The sequence below is a fragment of the Rattus norvegicus genome, chromosome 3 (genome assembly GCF_036323735.1).
Source record: "Rattus norvegicus strain BN/NHsdMcwi chromosome 3, GRCr8, whole genome shotgun sequence".
NCBI classification, from domain to species: Eukaryota; Metazoa; Chordata; class Mammalia; order Rodentia; family Muridae; genus Rattus; species Rattus norvegicus.
Window position 1 is genome coordinate 121,072,419 of NC_086021.1, and position 16,605 is coordinate 121,089,023.

The 16,605-nt window shown below is 40.8% G+C and overlaps 1 long non-coding RNA gene across 2 annotated transcripts in view; it reads left to right on the forward strand.

The window, feature by feature from the left end:
* The window catches only part of LOC103691860 (uncharacterized), a 105,132-nt gene that overhangs the window by 10,328 nt on the left and 78,199 nt on the right, over nt 1-16,605 (forward strand). For both annotated transcript variants that reach the window (XR_010064870.1, XR_010064871.1), the window contains exon 2: nt 9,817-9,899. This is a non-coding gene — a long non-coding RNA (uncharacterized LOC103691860). The remainder of the gene's footprint in view (nt 1-9,816; nt 9,900-16,605) is intronic.

A 16,605-nucleotide genomic window follows, 5' to 3' on the forward strand; every position in this document is an offset into this window, starting at 1 on the left:
AGTGACGGTGGCAGAGAGATCACTGAATTTGAGCCTAGCCTGGTCTACAGAATGAGTTCTAGGACAGCCAGGGCTACAGAGAGCAACCCTGTCTTGGAAAAGAATCTTTATATGCAATAGAATCTACCTCACTAAGATATTAGGAGAGTAATACAACTCATCCTGGAGCCCCAACATTTTGTCTGGTGTACCAAGTACCTTGATAAATGTTAAATATTTTTATGGCATATACTTAGATTATACTTCTGGGCGAAGTCAGAAGTCTCAGCCTTCAGGTACTGTTGACAGTTGAATGAGATGCTGAATGGAAGGAAAAGGCCTCCTTCGAGTGTGCTGTGCCCTGTCAACTCTTCTCAGCATCTTTCTTGAATGACCATCTCTTCTGCTTCTTGGATCCTGCCGAACTTCACCTCCAGGTGTTTAGCCACAGGGACGAGGGTTCAAACTCAGGTTCCTGTAGTTATGCAGCAGGCTCATTTCCCCAGACCACTGATAAGATTAGTTCTTGTTTTGCAGACTTTCCTGAAAATTCAAGGAAAGAGAAAAAAAAATGAGCTTCAATGGGACCAATGTTGTGATGTCTTCATTCTGGTCCAATGGTTAAGACAGTGCTGTTTTTCAGGGGATGCCAGCAACCAACTGAGTGGTTTTATGATAACACCTAACTCAAATTCATGAGCCAGTCTTCCACTGACCATACGTCAGAGATGACAGGCAGAATTGACTGTTTGCCACAGATATTGGCCTTATAACTCAGGAAGAAGATAAGTAGAAACACACGAAGAGGCTGTGTAGCCATCTCCCATCTGTATAGCCACAAGATAAGGCTCTGTACCCTTAGGCACACTGTTAGAAAACAGGTAGGGGACTATTCTAGGGAATGATCTCTAGAAAGAGGTTTTTTTTTCTGCATAGCCTCAAAACTGAGAATGTCTATGATGTTTTTATCTAGTCTCTTGCAAAATTTAAGCTCTGTAACCCTCTGGGACACTCCATCAAAGGACCAGTTGGTAAGCAGCACGGTACATTCAACACAGCAGGTCAGTTGTTAATCCTCATTTAATACCTAGGAAGAGGCTGTTAGCCCCACTTATGGATAAGAAAGCTAAAATTTGGAGAATAAAATTGTATAGCCCAACACATTTAACCTTAATTCCGTGTTCAGTCTAACACACAATTCTTACTGGTAAAGTTCCAGTTACCCCTGTGAAGACATAATAACTCTGATTGCTAAGTCACCTTCCCTGACGGTAGGAAATCTCCCCGTGGGAAACTATCCCTCAGTGAAGTCCAATTTCCCAGAATAGTCTAGTTATGATCACTTTCTTCAAATTGTCCTGAGAGGTGAGATGCTTCATGGTGGTTAAATGTCTCAGCCGCTTTATGTTTTGAAGGAAGAGACTGATGTCATTGTGGAGAGAAGAGAAAAGGCCTTGTGGTAAGAATGACAACATCGACAGATATGGAAATCCACTTTAGACTTGTACTTGAGGCTGTCCAGAGGATTCTGACTGCTTCTTAGGAAGCATAAGTCATGGATTTCATAGTGTGGGTACCTATCACATGACACTGTTGTAAGAAGGAACAAATTTAAGAATGCTTTGCCCTGTGAATCGCCAAGAAAGTGGCCCATCTGTTTTTAACTTGTAAATGCATTAATTTTATAATTATTATCTTGTGTTCAAATACACTGCACATTGTATCAAGCTCCACTCTTTTAAATATGTATCTAATATAACTGGGGAAGGGAGTACCAAAAAGACACCTGCATATAGACCAATGGCTTCTTCTAATTAATAGTTTTAAGAATTTTAAACTGAAATGGTACATTTAAAAAAACAAATGATTTTAAAGCAAAATTAATGCACATATCAATTTAATTTATAATAACCAAGAGTTTAATACTAGAGTTTACCAGCAGAGGGGAGTAAGGGAACATAAAATAATTTTGGTTTCAGGTAATTTTAGTGCGCGAATAGGCGCAAACCTCTCGACTCTATCCTTTTCTCCTTAGCCAGAGGATCCATGGGAGTGCACTAAATTTAATTAATAACTCCACTTGTGATGGCAAGCAAAGGCTATGAAGATTAAAAGGATAGTGACTTACATCAGAAGTTACAGGAGAAGAACGAATAACGGTGTTAACTTTTTCATGTCATTTCTGGATTCTCTAAGTAGTCTAGAGCTCTTGGGTTCTTGATCCTCCTGTCTCGCGAGTACCTGAGTTCCCAGGGTGCTTTGCCAGCCTTGTTCCCCAAGTACACTTTCATGGTCTTGACTCTTATGTTCCATAACAAATTCTACCTGCTCTTCTCTAGCAGGAAGACACGATGCAGCCTGTGGCAGATGAGACAGTTTCTCCATGGCATCGTTGTAATGTTGTAATGACTTAAAGTTTCCCAAGTTTCACTTCTGGAACAGTCATAGGTACCCCTTTTGTATTATGGGACAAATTACTTAGTATATTCACTGTTAAGGAGATAAATACATATTGTGTATTATGGGATATATTGTTTTATTATGAAAACTGCAAAACTTCTAGGAGGGAGAGAGAGAGGAAGCATTTGAACTTAGTTACTTCCTGCCAGACTACTACGATAGATTTTGCTAGAGAGCAATGGGTGGTTTGGCAGCCCAGCCATCAGTGGACCAGGATTCTTATTTGATGGTGATACTTAGGAGAGTTCTTCTATTGCTTTGGTTTACTTAAATGAAAGATGATTTTTACAAAGGATTTGATCACATTCACATAACAAGGAAGGAAGAGATATATAGTGGTCTAGTTAGTTTGTTGTCAACCTAACACATCTGGGAAGAAGGCGGCCCTATTGAAGAACTGCTTCTAACAATTGGCCAGTGGGAAGCTCTGTGAGACATTTTCTGATTGCTGATTAATGTAAGAGGTCCAGCCACTGTGGGAGTTTGGACCTAAATTGTACAAGAAAGATAGCTGAACATGAACCAGAAGCAAGTCACCTAGCAGCCTTCCTCTTGGAATTGCTCTAACTTCTCCCTCTAGGTTCCTACACTGAGTTCCTGCTTTGGCTTCCCCACCAGATTGGCAGGTAGCATGTAAGCCAAATAAATGCTATTCTCTCCCAAATTGCTTTTGGGTAGTGTTTTATTACAGAAACAGAGAGCAAATTAGAAAACAGGCAATAATGCTTGTATGTCTATTGTTATTTTAATAGTGGAGCAAAATCTACATCTATTTTTCTGCTTCTTCCCTGAGCATTAAGGAGCTTGCTGTAAAGTGCAAAGAGAAATAATTCCATGTGTGTAAGAGAGGTGTATGCTCAAAACACTTATTCTCAACTCTTTCTCCCCTCTTTTTGCCCAGCGATGTTTCCAGTTGCACAGATAAGCCCATCCATTTTTCATTTCAGGATCTCGTTTCAATTTTTCATCTATTCTTTTTTCCATTCAATTTTTTTTCCTTCTCAATTGGTTCTTTCTCTTATCCTCAAAAAGGACTCATCTCAGAAAATCAACCAACCAAAGAACAACAAAAAAGAAATAAAAGGGAAAACCTTTAAGTTCTTAATCTACTCTTCCCACCCACTGAACTCGTACAAAATCTTTGTGAGTGCCCCATAGCCCTGGCTTTCTGATCCTCGCTGTCCTTGGGTCACTGAAGTCTGGCTCTCATGGTCATCAGTAAACTGGAGATGCAGTTGCTGATGAGACAGCAAACTGGGAGACAAGCTGGCTTGTCGTTATCACACCATCCTGGCTAGCTAGACAGTGCCTTCCTCTTGGATATCTCCTAATTGTTTCCTATGTTGCTCATGCAGTAAAGACTCGGCTTCCCCAGGGTTTTATCTTCTTTCCCCTTCCAACCTGCATGCTCACCCTGAGTGATGTCATTCTCTAGTATGGCTTTCCTTTCTTATCACCGTGCTTTCTGCTCTGTATTGGCCCTAGTTCAGATCTTTCTGGGGTGCTCCAAGTCCACCTGTGTGACTGTCTCTTCTTCTGGCTTGCTATGTAAGTTTTCTCCATGCTCCTCGATCTCCTCGTCAGCGCCTTGGTGTCTACCTCTTAGCAGCCTGCTTTTCTTCTTCCTTTTTTTTCCTTCTCAGTTAATGCCATCACCTCCCATTCATTCTGAAAATTCAAAATCTAGATCATCTTAAATGCAGCCCAGCGATGTCTTTTGAAGCTAGTCATGGATTAACATCCCTAGTTGTTCAAACTGTAAGAACAGTTGAGGTGTTCATTTTTTATCCACACCACTTTCTTGATGGTGGAAGCAACAGCCTTACCTCAAGAGTGTCATGCAGAGCACTTCCAGGCAAAGGCTCTTAGCGTCTGGATCTTGACGTCATGTCAGCATCAGTGCTTCCACTTCCTCTGCCACACTCTTTCATGTCGGTGTCACACTCTGTCACACATCCTATACAATGCTTTGGAAATCACTACTGACAAATAAGCCTCAGGAGGGGATGGCATCACCCACACAGTGGGAGGGAGAGAATGAGGACAGAGCCTGGGCCATCCTGTGTCTATAGGAGATAACTGGCATCTCTGCAACTTGAGCTGGGGAGGGGTGCTAGGGAGGCTCAGAGGGTAGGATTCTTACTGTGTAACTGTGAGGATCTGAATATGAATCAGCACTCCCACATACCAGCGAGGCATGGCTATTAGTTCTTATAATTCCGACACTGGTGGGGTAGAGACAGGAGGATCCAAGGAAATTGCTTTCCAGCCAGCCTGGCCCAGACAGTGAGATTCAGGTTCAGTCTGAGACAAGAGATACTGTCTAAAGGGAATAAGGCAGAGAGCAGTAGAGGAGGGCACCAGATTCCTGCTCTGGTCTCCACATATGCTACTGTATGCATACTTTTCATATGTACACACACACACACACACACACACACACACACACACACACACACCCCTTACACACAAAGATTAGAATTGTCTTATAGGTACATATGAAAAATGCGCACAACCATATACATACATGTAAATGACTTCCGAGGCTTGTAAAGTGGTCCTGATTCAGGTTTTTGCATTCTAAAATAATATGGAAAAATTTTCATAAAAAGTTCATTTGAAAAAGAATGTCAAGAAAATTGAGATGAAAATTTAAAACTGATCCCCACTGCCTTAAAAAAAATTAAAATAACTGTCCAGTCATTCAAGAACAAAGTCTCAGGCTGAGCGGATTCTCTGGTCTTTAGCAATGCATTACAATAGGAAGCATCTCAAAGCACCCCAGAAGGGTTTTAGAAATTTCCTGCATACTTCTATCTCTCCCACAGAAGACATAAACACTGGAGGTGAAATGGAGCCGAGGGTTCTTTTTAATTGTTTCCGACCCTCGTTTGGCTCATTGCTATCATTGAACCTCTGGGGCTGCTCCAGTATAAAAGGTTCTTAACCACCGAAGTGGAGCCGTAGATTCCGCGCCGTGAGACTGACAAGGAGAAGAGGCAGGCAAACTGCCACTTGCCTAGGGAGGGATAGAAATCCCCTGCCATGATATGTTTTGCCTCTGAATCTGCAACCAGGGGCTCAGCACAGCCCCCCAGACCTGCCTCGGCATCTATCCCTAGTCTGCAAGAAGTACATCTCTGCTAGTCTGAGCCCTGCCATTTCTGAGTTGCCTTGGAGCTATACATCATTAACTCAATCTGTGTTACCCTGAAATGCTCAAAATAAAAATAGCATCCGGGAGCCTACTTCCTTAGATCCCTGCTCTTTCACATAAAGAGTTCATTCTTCCCTGAGCTACTGTTGCTTTCTGACCATTTCTCCATTACTACTGCTGTCCTGAAATTTCATTTTTCAACCAGTTCTGTCAGCAAACTTACTGGGGAGAAGCAGAAATTCTTCTGTGTGTAGAAGCAGGAAGTGTGGACGAACAGGCCTACCAAATTGTGCGAGTTCCTTTTCTGGTCACACATATGTGTATACAGATGGTGTCAAATAACAGTGCCTTCCTTGCCAGACCTGATGGCTCACACCTTTAATCCCAGTATTCGGGAGGCAGATGCATGGAGGTCTCTATGAGATCAAGTCCAACCTCATTGATTTTGAGTATGTTTGTTTGCGGAACAAACAGAATGTAGAACCAAAACAATGTAAGGAAAGAGGACTTGAACTGGGCATACAGAGCCACAGTATCTGTCCATTATGGTGAAAAAGCACAGTGGTGGTGGTGGCTTTGCCAATGGCACTGGGAGCCTATGCCACTGATTATTTACATTTTAATGGATCTGGACACAGAGACAGGACCAAAAACAAGGTTAGGCTCAGTTATCAAGGCAGATCCCACCGGGTGGGCCTCATGTCCCAAAGGACCCTAAACAATACATATGGTAGTTGTGGACCAAGTATTCAAGAACATCAGCCTGAAGGGAATAGTTCCTAGTTAATACATGACAGTTCTCCCCTGGACCCTAAATAATTTCATAGCCTTTTCAATGTGCCAAATTATTCAGTCCAACTTCAAGAGTCCCCAAAGTCTTACCAGTCCCAACACTGCTCAAAAGCTTAAGTCTCTATCTAAACTCAAAGAAAGCTATTAGCTGTGAATTCCTATAAAATATGACAACAAATTACATGGGATTTTTCTTTTATTTATTTATTTCTGAGATAGGTTTTTCTGTGTAGTCCTGACTATCCTAGAACTTCCTCTGTAGACCATTTTGGCCTCAAACTCAGAGATTCACCTGCCTCTGCCTCCCAAGTGCTAGGATCAAAGTCTTACACCTAATGCTTTTAATACATGATGGCACTGAGTAAGTATTTCCATTCCAAAAGTGAGGAATGGAGTCATAGCAAGGAAAGATCAGACCAATGCAAGAATGAGACAGCACAATTCAAACATCAAATTTTGTAGCTATATTAGGGCTCATGGTGGCATCATCTAGGTCAGTGGGTCTCAAGATTTCTAATGCCGTGACCCTTTAATACAGTTCCTCACCTTGTGGTGATTCCCAATCATTAAATTATTTTCATTGCTTCTTTGTAACTGTAATTTTGCTACTGTAATGAATTGTAATGGAAACACCTGTGTTTTCTGATGGTCTTGGGAAACTCCTGTGAAAAGGTTGGGGTCAGGACTCACAGGCTGATAAGTGCTTATCTAGGCCATAACAGGTTTGGGGAACTGGACCTTTAGGGCCCTGTTGGCTACTACACAATAACACGTTCCACTTACTGCCTACAGCTTTTCTTCGCAGATATAGCACATTCTTGACATCTCCCTCCTCAGGAGGTCTCCACTGCTACTTAGCCCTCACCTTCCTGGCTTCACACTCAGCTCACTTACCTGTGTCAACAGGGGCAGCTTATAGGTCATCTGACCCTGGGATGTTGCTTTTCTCAGGGACCTTAGTACAAACATTGATTATCGAGTCCACACCTGCAAAATCAACACCAAATGGATGATGCCGGGCTCAGCTGCTAGCTTCAAATCCAGTTCATCCCTATTTTACCACTGTTGCTGTAGCCTCTGAGTACCTACACAGAAATAAGACGAAATAAAACAAAACTCTTCCCTAGGTGCTGTTCACGCATGACATCCGGAAGGCTCTGTCTTCTTACAAGTGAAGATCTCTCAAATGAACTTGCATTCTTAGGTTCTATAAGCTGTGAGAAGTGGCATCTTGCCTTTAAAGCACCTTCACTGTTGTCCCAGGGTGAAGTGCAAACACTAATCTCTCTCCCTCCTACTACAACTTTGTCTCAGCTGCCTTGTTCACAGCTTTAAATGCACTCAGGTGCTCTTCCATTTCCTCCATTTTCACCACAGAGGGGCTAAAAGCAACCAGTAGCAAACACGCCCAACCCCAGTGTTATGCTCTTTTGAAATTTTTCTCCACCAAATAAAGAGGTCCATTACTTTTTGTTTGTTTGTTTGTTTTATTTTTTTTTAGTCCATTACTTTTTAATCCAACCTCACAAATTGTCAGGACATGGGCAAGATGTAGTGCAGCTCTCAATAGAGTCCCTCTGAATTCTCTTTTTTTCCTGTGCCAATGAATTCAAAGCTATTTCCCAATGTTCTACCAGATTTGGTATATCTGTTTTTATCATGGTTCTTTGATATAATCGGAGTTGAGTTTTGTTCAGGGTGCTAAGTATGGACCTACTTGGAATCTTCCACATGCAGCTATCCAGCTTGAACTCCGTTTGTTGAAGATGCTATTTTTCTCAGTGTATATTTCTGTCTTCTTCATCAAAAATCAGGGTTTTATATGTGTGTAGATATGTCTGGGTTTTCAACTTGTTTCCATTGGTCGGCATGTCTGTTTCATTCCCATACTGTTCTTGCAACAGCGGGATCCAACTTGAAATCAATGATGGGGATACCTCAGTTGTCCTTTTTTAATTCAGAAATTATTCTGAGTTTTTTTGTGTTTCCATATTTAGCTGAAAATTGTCCTTTCAAGATCTGTGAAGAATTGAGTTGAAATTAAATGGGGATTGCATTAAATCTGTAGATTGCTTTTGATTGGATGCCAGTTTTTACTATATTAATCTGAACAATGCATGAGCATGGGAGATTTTTCCACCTTCTGATATCATCTTCAATTTCTTTTTTCAGAGACTTGAAGTTTTTATCATACAAGACTTTCACTTGCTTGGTTGGATTCACCCCAAGATATTTTACGTTATTTGGCACTATTGTTTAAAGTGTTGTTTCCTGATTTTTTTTTCTCAGTTCATTTGCCATCTGTATTAAAGAGGGCACTGAATTTCGTTAGTTGATTTTGTATCCAGGTACTTCACTAAAGTTGTGTAGTGTTGGAGTTTCGTGGTGGAATTTTTTAGGGTCACATATATGTTATCATATCATCTGCAAATAACAATACTTTGACTTCTTCCTTTCCAATTTGTATCACGTTCAGCTATCTTTTTTTTTTCTTTTCTTTTTTTTCGGAGCTGAGGACCTTGTGCTTGCTAGGCAAGTGCTCTACCACTGAGCTAAATCCCCAACCCCTCACTTTCAGCTATCTTATTGCTCTAGTTAAGACTTCAAGTAGTGTATTGAATTGGTATGAGGAGAATGGACAACTTTGTCTTGATCCTGATGTTAGTAGAATTGCTATGAGTTTCTCTCCATTTAATTTGTTTTTGTCTATAGGCTTGCTGTTAATCACTTGTAATGTGTTTAGGTATGATCCTTGTATCCCTAATCTCTCCAGGACTTCTATCATGAAGAAGTGTTGAATTTTGACAAAGGCCTTTTCTGCATCTTACCTGATGGTCATGTGGTTTTGGTCTTTCAATTTGTTTATATGGTGGATTACATTTTTTGATTTACATGAGTTAAACTATCTCTCCATCTCTGGAATGAAACCTACTTGATCATAATGGATATTTCTCATTGTTTTTGGATTTGTTTTGCAAGTATTTTATTGAGAGATTTTATATCATAAAGGAAATTGGTCTGTAATTCTTTTTGTTGGATTTTTTTATGGTTTGGGTATCAGGATAACTCTTACCTCATAAAAAGAACTAGGCAATGTTCTTTCTGTTTTTTATTTTGTGGAAAAATTGGAAGAATATTGGCATTAACTCTTCTTTGAAAGTGTGGTTTTAAAAAACAGTCTTCATTAAACCCATCTGGCCCTTGACTTGTTTTGGTTGGGAGTCTTTAATGACGCTTCTATTTCACTAGGAGTTATATTTCTGTTTAAAATGCTTATCTGGTCTTGATTTAACTTTGGTAAGTGATATATACCAAGAAAATTATCCATTTTCCTATTTGGTGGAAAATAGAGTTTTAAAGTATGTCCTCATGGTTTTCTGGATTTCCTTGGTGCCTGTTGTCATGTCCCCTTTTTTATTTGCCTGAAGATCCTGAGATGGGAAGTGGGGACCAGAAGTGCCAGGAGCAGAAGAGACCTCAGGTGGTGGTGTCCACAAGAAAAGACTCTCAGGTGACAACTTCAGTGACACAGCTTGTTTAATGGGGGGGGGGTGCTTAAATATTTGTGGGGTGGGTAGGGGCTTTTGGGGTGAGTGCGCATTATTGGCTGGGCTCAGGACACTGGGCATGTCTCATTTGCATAAGGAAGAATTCTAGGTGCTGCCAGACTTAACCTTATAAGGAGAGAGGAAGTTTGGCCTGACTACCAGGGCTCCAGGACCTCCTGGGAGGAGCAGAGGTTGGGGCACAGGGTTATGTGTGCTAGCTTGGGGTAGGAGTGGGGAATGATGCTACTCCTGCCAATCTCGGGATGAGATTTCTGGCGTTTGGACAGACTTCAACCCCACTCTTGCTTCAGACCTTCTTCCCCCCCCCCGTGTCCCATGGCTCCCTGGGCCCGCTGATTGTTTCATTGATTCATTGTTGTTGGTTTTGGTTTGTTTTTATTTTCTTGATTTCTACCTGAGTTTGATTATTTATTGCTATCTACTCCTTTGGGGTATGGCTTCTTTCTTTTATTCTAGAGCTCTCAAGTGTGCTATTAAGTTAGTAGGATGAGTTCTCTCCAATTTTTTTTTTTTTATGTGAGCACTTATTACTGTGAACTTGCCTCTTAGACCTATCCTCCTTGTGCCCCATAGTTTAGGTATGTTTTGTATTCACTTTCATTCAGTTCCAGGAAGTCTTTATTGTCTTTTGTAATTTCAGTCTTGACCCATTTTTCATTCAGCTGCTCCATTTTCATGAACAACTGACCATACGCTTTCCGTCGGCTCTGTTGTGGTCGACATACAACTTTAATCTGTGGTCAGAGATGATGCAGGGTGTTCTTTCTGTTTTCTTGTATCAGTTGAGACTTGCTTTGTGTCTGAGAATGTGGTCAATTTTGGAGAACGTTCCATGAGGTACAAGGGAAAATATATATTCCTTCATGTTTGGTGGAATGTTGTACAGACATCTGATAGGTCCATTAGGATTATAACATCACTCAGCTGTAGCATTTCTGTCTAGTTTGTGAGAGAATGACTTGTCTATTGTTGAGAATGGGGTATTGAAGTTTCCCACTGCCAGTGTGTAAGGATCAATATATAATTTAAGCTGTAGTAGTCTTTCTTATGAACTTGGGCATCTTGTGTTTGGTACATAGATGTTAAAAATTGCAATGTCTTCTTGGCATATTTTTCTTTGTATGGAACATCCTTCACAATTCCTTCAGATTAATTTCAGTTTGAAGTCTATTTTGTCAGGTATTAAATTATGTCTACCAGCTTGTTTTTTCATGCCATATTCTTGGAATATCTTCTTCTATCCTTTTACCCTGAGGTGATGTCTATCCTTAATGCTAAGGTGTGATTTTTGTATTCAGCAGAAGAATGAATCTTGTTTTCACCTCTATTCTGTTAGTCTGTGTCTTTTTATTAGAGAATTGAGACTGTTGATGCTAAGAGATATCAACGAGTAGTGTTTGTTGATTCCTGTTATTTTGTTTTATTGTTGATGTTGTTGTTGATGATGATAGTAGTGGTGGTGGTGCTGCTGCTGCTGGTGTGTGTGTGTGTGTGTGTGTGTGTGTGTGTGTGTGTGTGTGTTTGTGTGTATTTCCCCTCTTTTGACAGGGATTTTTTTTATCCGGGATTATTTATTCCCTGTGTTTTCTTGTGTGCAGTTAATCTTATGTTGAAGTTTTCTTCCTTGTGCCTTTTATAGGTATGGATTTATAGATAAATACTGCTTAAATTTATTTTTTAAATATTTATTTATTTATTTAATATACATGTGTACTCTGTAGCTCTCTTCAAACACACCAGAAGAAGGCATAAATTACAGATGATTGGAGGCCAGCATGTGCATGCTGGGAATTGAAACTCAGGACCTCTGGAAGAGTGCTCTTAACTGCTGAGCCATCTCTCCAGCCCTTAAATTTTTTTTATCATGAAATGCCTTACTTCTTCCAACTATTGTGATTGAAAGTTTTGTTTGGTCTAGTACCTGTGGTCTCTTGAGTATGTAAAAAAATGGAAATAACAGTCTTGAAACCATAAGGTCTTTAAGGTATTGTATTTATGCTTCACAGGGTAGTGGCAAGGAAGAGCCCTCTTGCTTCATTCATCCAAATGACTGGCTTATCAACAACTCTGTTTCAGTGTCCTCTCAGTGCAGGCTTTACTTAAGCAACTGCTACATCTTTACCACTGCCTACACCGCAGAATGTGTTCGCATGGTCTGTCAGAATCCCCTTTGGAATCCTGTCAGAGTCTCTTCTAGAAATCTTGGTGATGCAGTTAGCCAAGATTAGATGCTTGAAACATATTTTCCAGATGGGAGGACCAATTCAGTATGCATGCAAGAGTTACAGGACTCTTGTCCTGGATTATAATTTCAGATATGAGAAACATTAAGACTAGGAGGACAGGATTGGTCAGAGATGCTCCCTGGAGAGGGTAGAACAAGGCCAACAGAAACTGGGTCTTGTCTTCTGAATCTAAATGAGCCAGAAGGAGGAGCGATGGACAGGAGAGACAGCAAGCAACTGCAGGAATACATTGTCAAAGAGGAAATATGCTTGGAAGAGTACAGTGAGGTCAGACTATGGAGATCTTTGAATGACAAATGTGACTTTGAAGAGAATTGTCATAGACAATGCAATCACTGTCAGCCCATGAGCAGGAGTTATACTCGGCAATGTGGTATCATGGGGTGGGGGGGATGTGACCTAGACACATTGACTGGCAGTGGTAAGGTTTGAATTGGAGAGTCCATTTCAATTATCTAGTGATGAGAAACATAGTTTCATTGTGGTTTTAATACTGTGCCCACATCATCATCCATTTATGCCCAATGCTTCTTTCTGATAAATTCCTGAAAATATCCCATCTCAGAATGAGTCACATATCTTTTCTTTAATCATCATTACTTTCCCCCGGAAAGGTCTTGTGGTTTTTACTGTGGCAGTTAAATAACTCACCAGACCCTGAATAGCTGGATAATTCATGACCCAACAGCCTTTCTGGTCATGTTGGGGGTTTGTGGAGGCACTTGGGCCATTCTTCAGATTACCTGTGTTTATTCTCCTCACAACTTCTAGGAAGGATCTTATACTATGTAAACTGTTTTGGCTTCATGAGTTTGAACAGAAATAATCAAATAATGGGTCATACTTATTAAAGGAGAATATAATCTGAAAAGTGTTTTGCTGAAGTCAGTTAAGATTTTGAGTCAAAAAGAGAGTGTGGGAAAGTCCTTACCTAGGTACCCAGTACCCTGTTCATGGGTAACTAAAACATACTGGAGAAAACTCTAACATGGTGGGCTTGATGTTTTATTCAAGAGTTGCTTGCTATAACTCTTCATGCCGGTTACCAGCTAGCTATGTGATAATAGAATTGTTATTTAACCACTTGGAACATCAGCTTTATCATCTGTTCAAGTGAGGTGTCAAACTGATGACATTTAAATATCTTACTTAGTTGTAAATTATTTTTGGCTGGTCAGATGGCTTTGTACGTACTTGCCACCCTTGATGACCAGAGTTTAATCCCAGGGATTAATCACAGAGTGGAAGGAGAGAACTGACTCCAGGAAATTATTCTCTGGTGTCTCTCTCTCTCTCTCTCTCTCTCTCTCTCTCTCTCTCTCTCTCAATACACACACACACACACACACACACACACACACACACACACACAGAAGCACAAATGAGTAAATTAACAAAAACTCTTTATCTCACAATTTTAATAAATGCACAAGATCATGTGCTTTTAAGATCTTTTAGTGGTGAGGTAGCATTTGTCTGTCTCTGTGGTTGGTGACTTTTAGGTCATGTGAGACCTCTTGTCTCTTAAAGTATATAAACAAATACATGGGCATGAAAAGAAGAGAAAGAATTCAGACCACTCAGCAACTGGGGGTCTTGTGGACACCCCGGTACACCGCCTGGATGAGAGATGGCTGTGTAGGACAGTAGAGTAAGATGGAGTGACAGGCACGGGCCCACAGTATGTTCAGAGGGAGGTGCAGACTGCTGTGGTGGCAGTTGGTGGTGCCATCATCCGAGACAGAGGATCCTACCTGAATGAGACATCTCAAGGAAAGCAGGTTTGTGAATCTAGACACCGAATGTTGTTTATCAGGAACCACTTTCGCCTCCAGCAATGATGTCACCTGCAGGGGACAGGGAACTGTGCATCCGCTGCCATGGCAACGGCCATACATTCCCAGCATACATTTGGTTCAGCTCCCACCTTCACCTGGGAACAGTTACATCATAGTTTAAATAAAAAGCAGACCTTCTCTGCCCTGTCCTCTTTTTCTCTCTTCTCTCCCCAACCCCCTCTTGTCTTCCTCATCCCCAATAAACCTCTTCTACCTGGGACTGTATTAGCCTGGTGTGGTCTGTCTGGAGATGAGCCAAGATTCTAACACAACACCGAGTATGGGTTTCCACCCTTAGAACAGACATTGGAGGTGGCTTTGATTGTTCCCTCAACATCTGAGACATCTAGAGTATATCACAGCTGAGACATTTGTCATACACTGGGCACTCAGAGAATGTCCACAGAATTGATATCCACAGGTCACTACTATCTAGCAGTGTTGCTCCAGGTAAGAGCACTTGCTGCCGCCTAAACATTTAAAAGACATAAAATTATACCTCAAAATAATGAAGGCATTTCCCATATCTAAAGTCATACAACAAAGGAATTAATTTGTAAGTTAGTACAATCTACTGTCTTGATTAAATTCATGTTTGTCCTGAAAAGAATTGTTTCCATAAATAGTGCCTTAAGGCTATTTTGTACTGTTATATTACAATTTACAAAGAGAAGAAAATTATGGAGTTTTAGAAAATATAATTTTAGAAAATTACAGAAATGTGGAAGCTGGGAAATCCAAAGGCATGGTGCTGGCATCTGCTTACACTCTGAAGAGGGTTTCTGTGCTGAACCCTCCTACAATAAAAAGGGTAGGAGAAGGAGCATATGAGCGCACAGAAAGCGAGCTCACTCTCATAAATGCATTTGCGTGGTAAGGAACCCACTCCTGAAACAATATTCTCTTCACAAGAGCTCCCTCATTCCTGCTCATCTCTTAATACACCCTACCTTCCAACACATGAACTAAGTTTCCAACATATGAACTTCGAGGGACACATTCATACCATGATAGATGCCCTTAGAATTGTCTCCTATCTTGTTAGGTTTCTTTTCTGTGTGGAATCAGAGTGGAAGGCTAGGCTTTGCATGAACTAAACATGCACTTTACTACTGAGCTAACCTCCAGGTGTCTGTGACGGTTTTAGGTTGGCATTACCACTCTCTATTCCCATCACTATTGATCTGGGCTAACGCTTCGCTTTGTTTTCACCAATAAGACACAGTGGGAATTACACAATACAATTCAAAGAGGCTTTGCAGTTTCCATTTCTTCCTCATGAAGCCGCAGCACCAACTCAATTTAGTGTTTCCCTGTGAGGGACCTCAGGCAAAGTCAGCAGGGGAGCCATCTAGCTGAGTCCACTCAACCCATACTGCTAATGAGAAGCACTGTTGTTGTGACTATCAGCCACCAGTTCTCTTTGACAGTCCACCATGTCAGTGGCAATTACAAAATCAGGGTTTTCTAATATTAATTCTTTGTGTATTATAATGGAGCATTTCCATAAACAATTTTCCCTCAGCTCATAGGGCAGAACAAAACATTGAGTGCCTTTCTTTATCATTTGACAACTCAATTATTTCATTTCGCTGACAAACTCACTGTCAATGGTGGCAAGGGAGGTTCTATTTTCCCTTGTTCTAGTTTTGGTTTTAATATCAGTATGACCTCATGGATTTAGACCATTCTATGCATTTTATTCCCCGCTCTTCATCTTTCCAATGTGCAAGTTGCCCTGCCATTGGCCAATGGAAAGCTAATGTCTAGGTGACAGGAAACCCTCTCTGGGCTGGAGCATCACTGTTAGATGAGTAGTGACCTGTGGATGTCAACTCTGTGGGCATGCTTTGAACAGCCCACTGTATGGCAAACGTCTCAGCTGTGATATACTCTAGATGTCTCAAATATGTCGGAGGAACAACCAAAACAAACCTCTAACATCTGTTCTGGGACTGGAGAAAACCTATACTCAGGGACAACTTGAACATTTTACCTCAGGCAGCTGCAATAAAACACTGTCACAGTTACATGCCACATAATGACATGTCAGTCAATGACAAACAGCATATCCAATTGTTATAATGGACCTGGAAAATTCCTATTGCCTGATGGCATTATAGCCATCAAAACACCATTCTTCAGTTAGGTGCACTATATTCCTGTACCATTCAAGAAGCTGCTAGGATGATTACCAGTTTGAGGCCAACCTTGGCCATTCAGTGAGACCCTATCTATAACAAAAGAAGTTACTTATGTTGGTGGATGCTGGTATGAGCAAATGTACTAAGTTTCTGGTAGTATGAAAGCCTAGCACATACAACTTTGTACAGTCCCTGATATTTAGTGATGATAGCGATGGAGTGTGTTAGTTGTTTATGCATTTATTATATGATACCTTTTATGACTCTTAGGGTTTCATTTCTGCTGCTATGACAGATACTCTGAGAAAAGGAACAGAAAAGAATAAGTGGTTGTTTTGCATTGAATTTCCACATTACAATCCCTTCTTTTGGGGAAGTCAAGGGACTTGAGCATTGAGTCACATCACATCCGTGTCCACA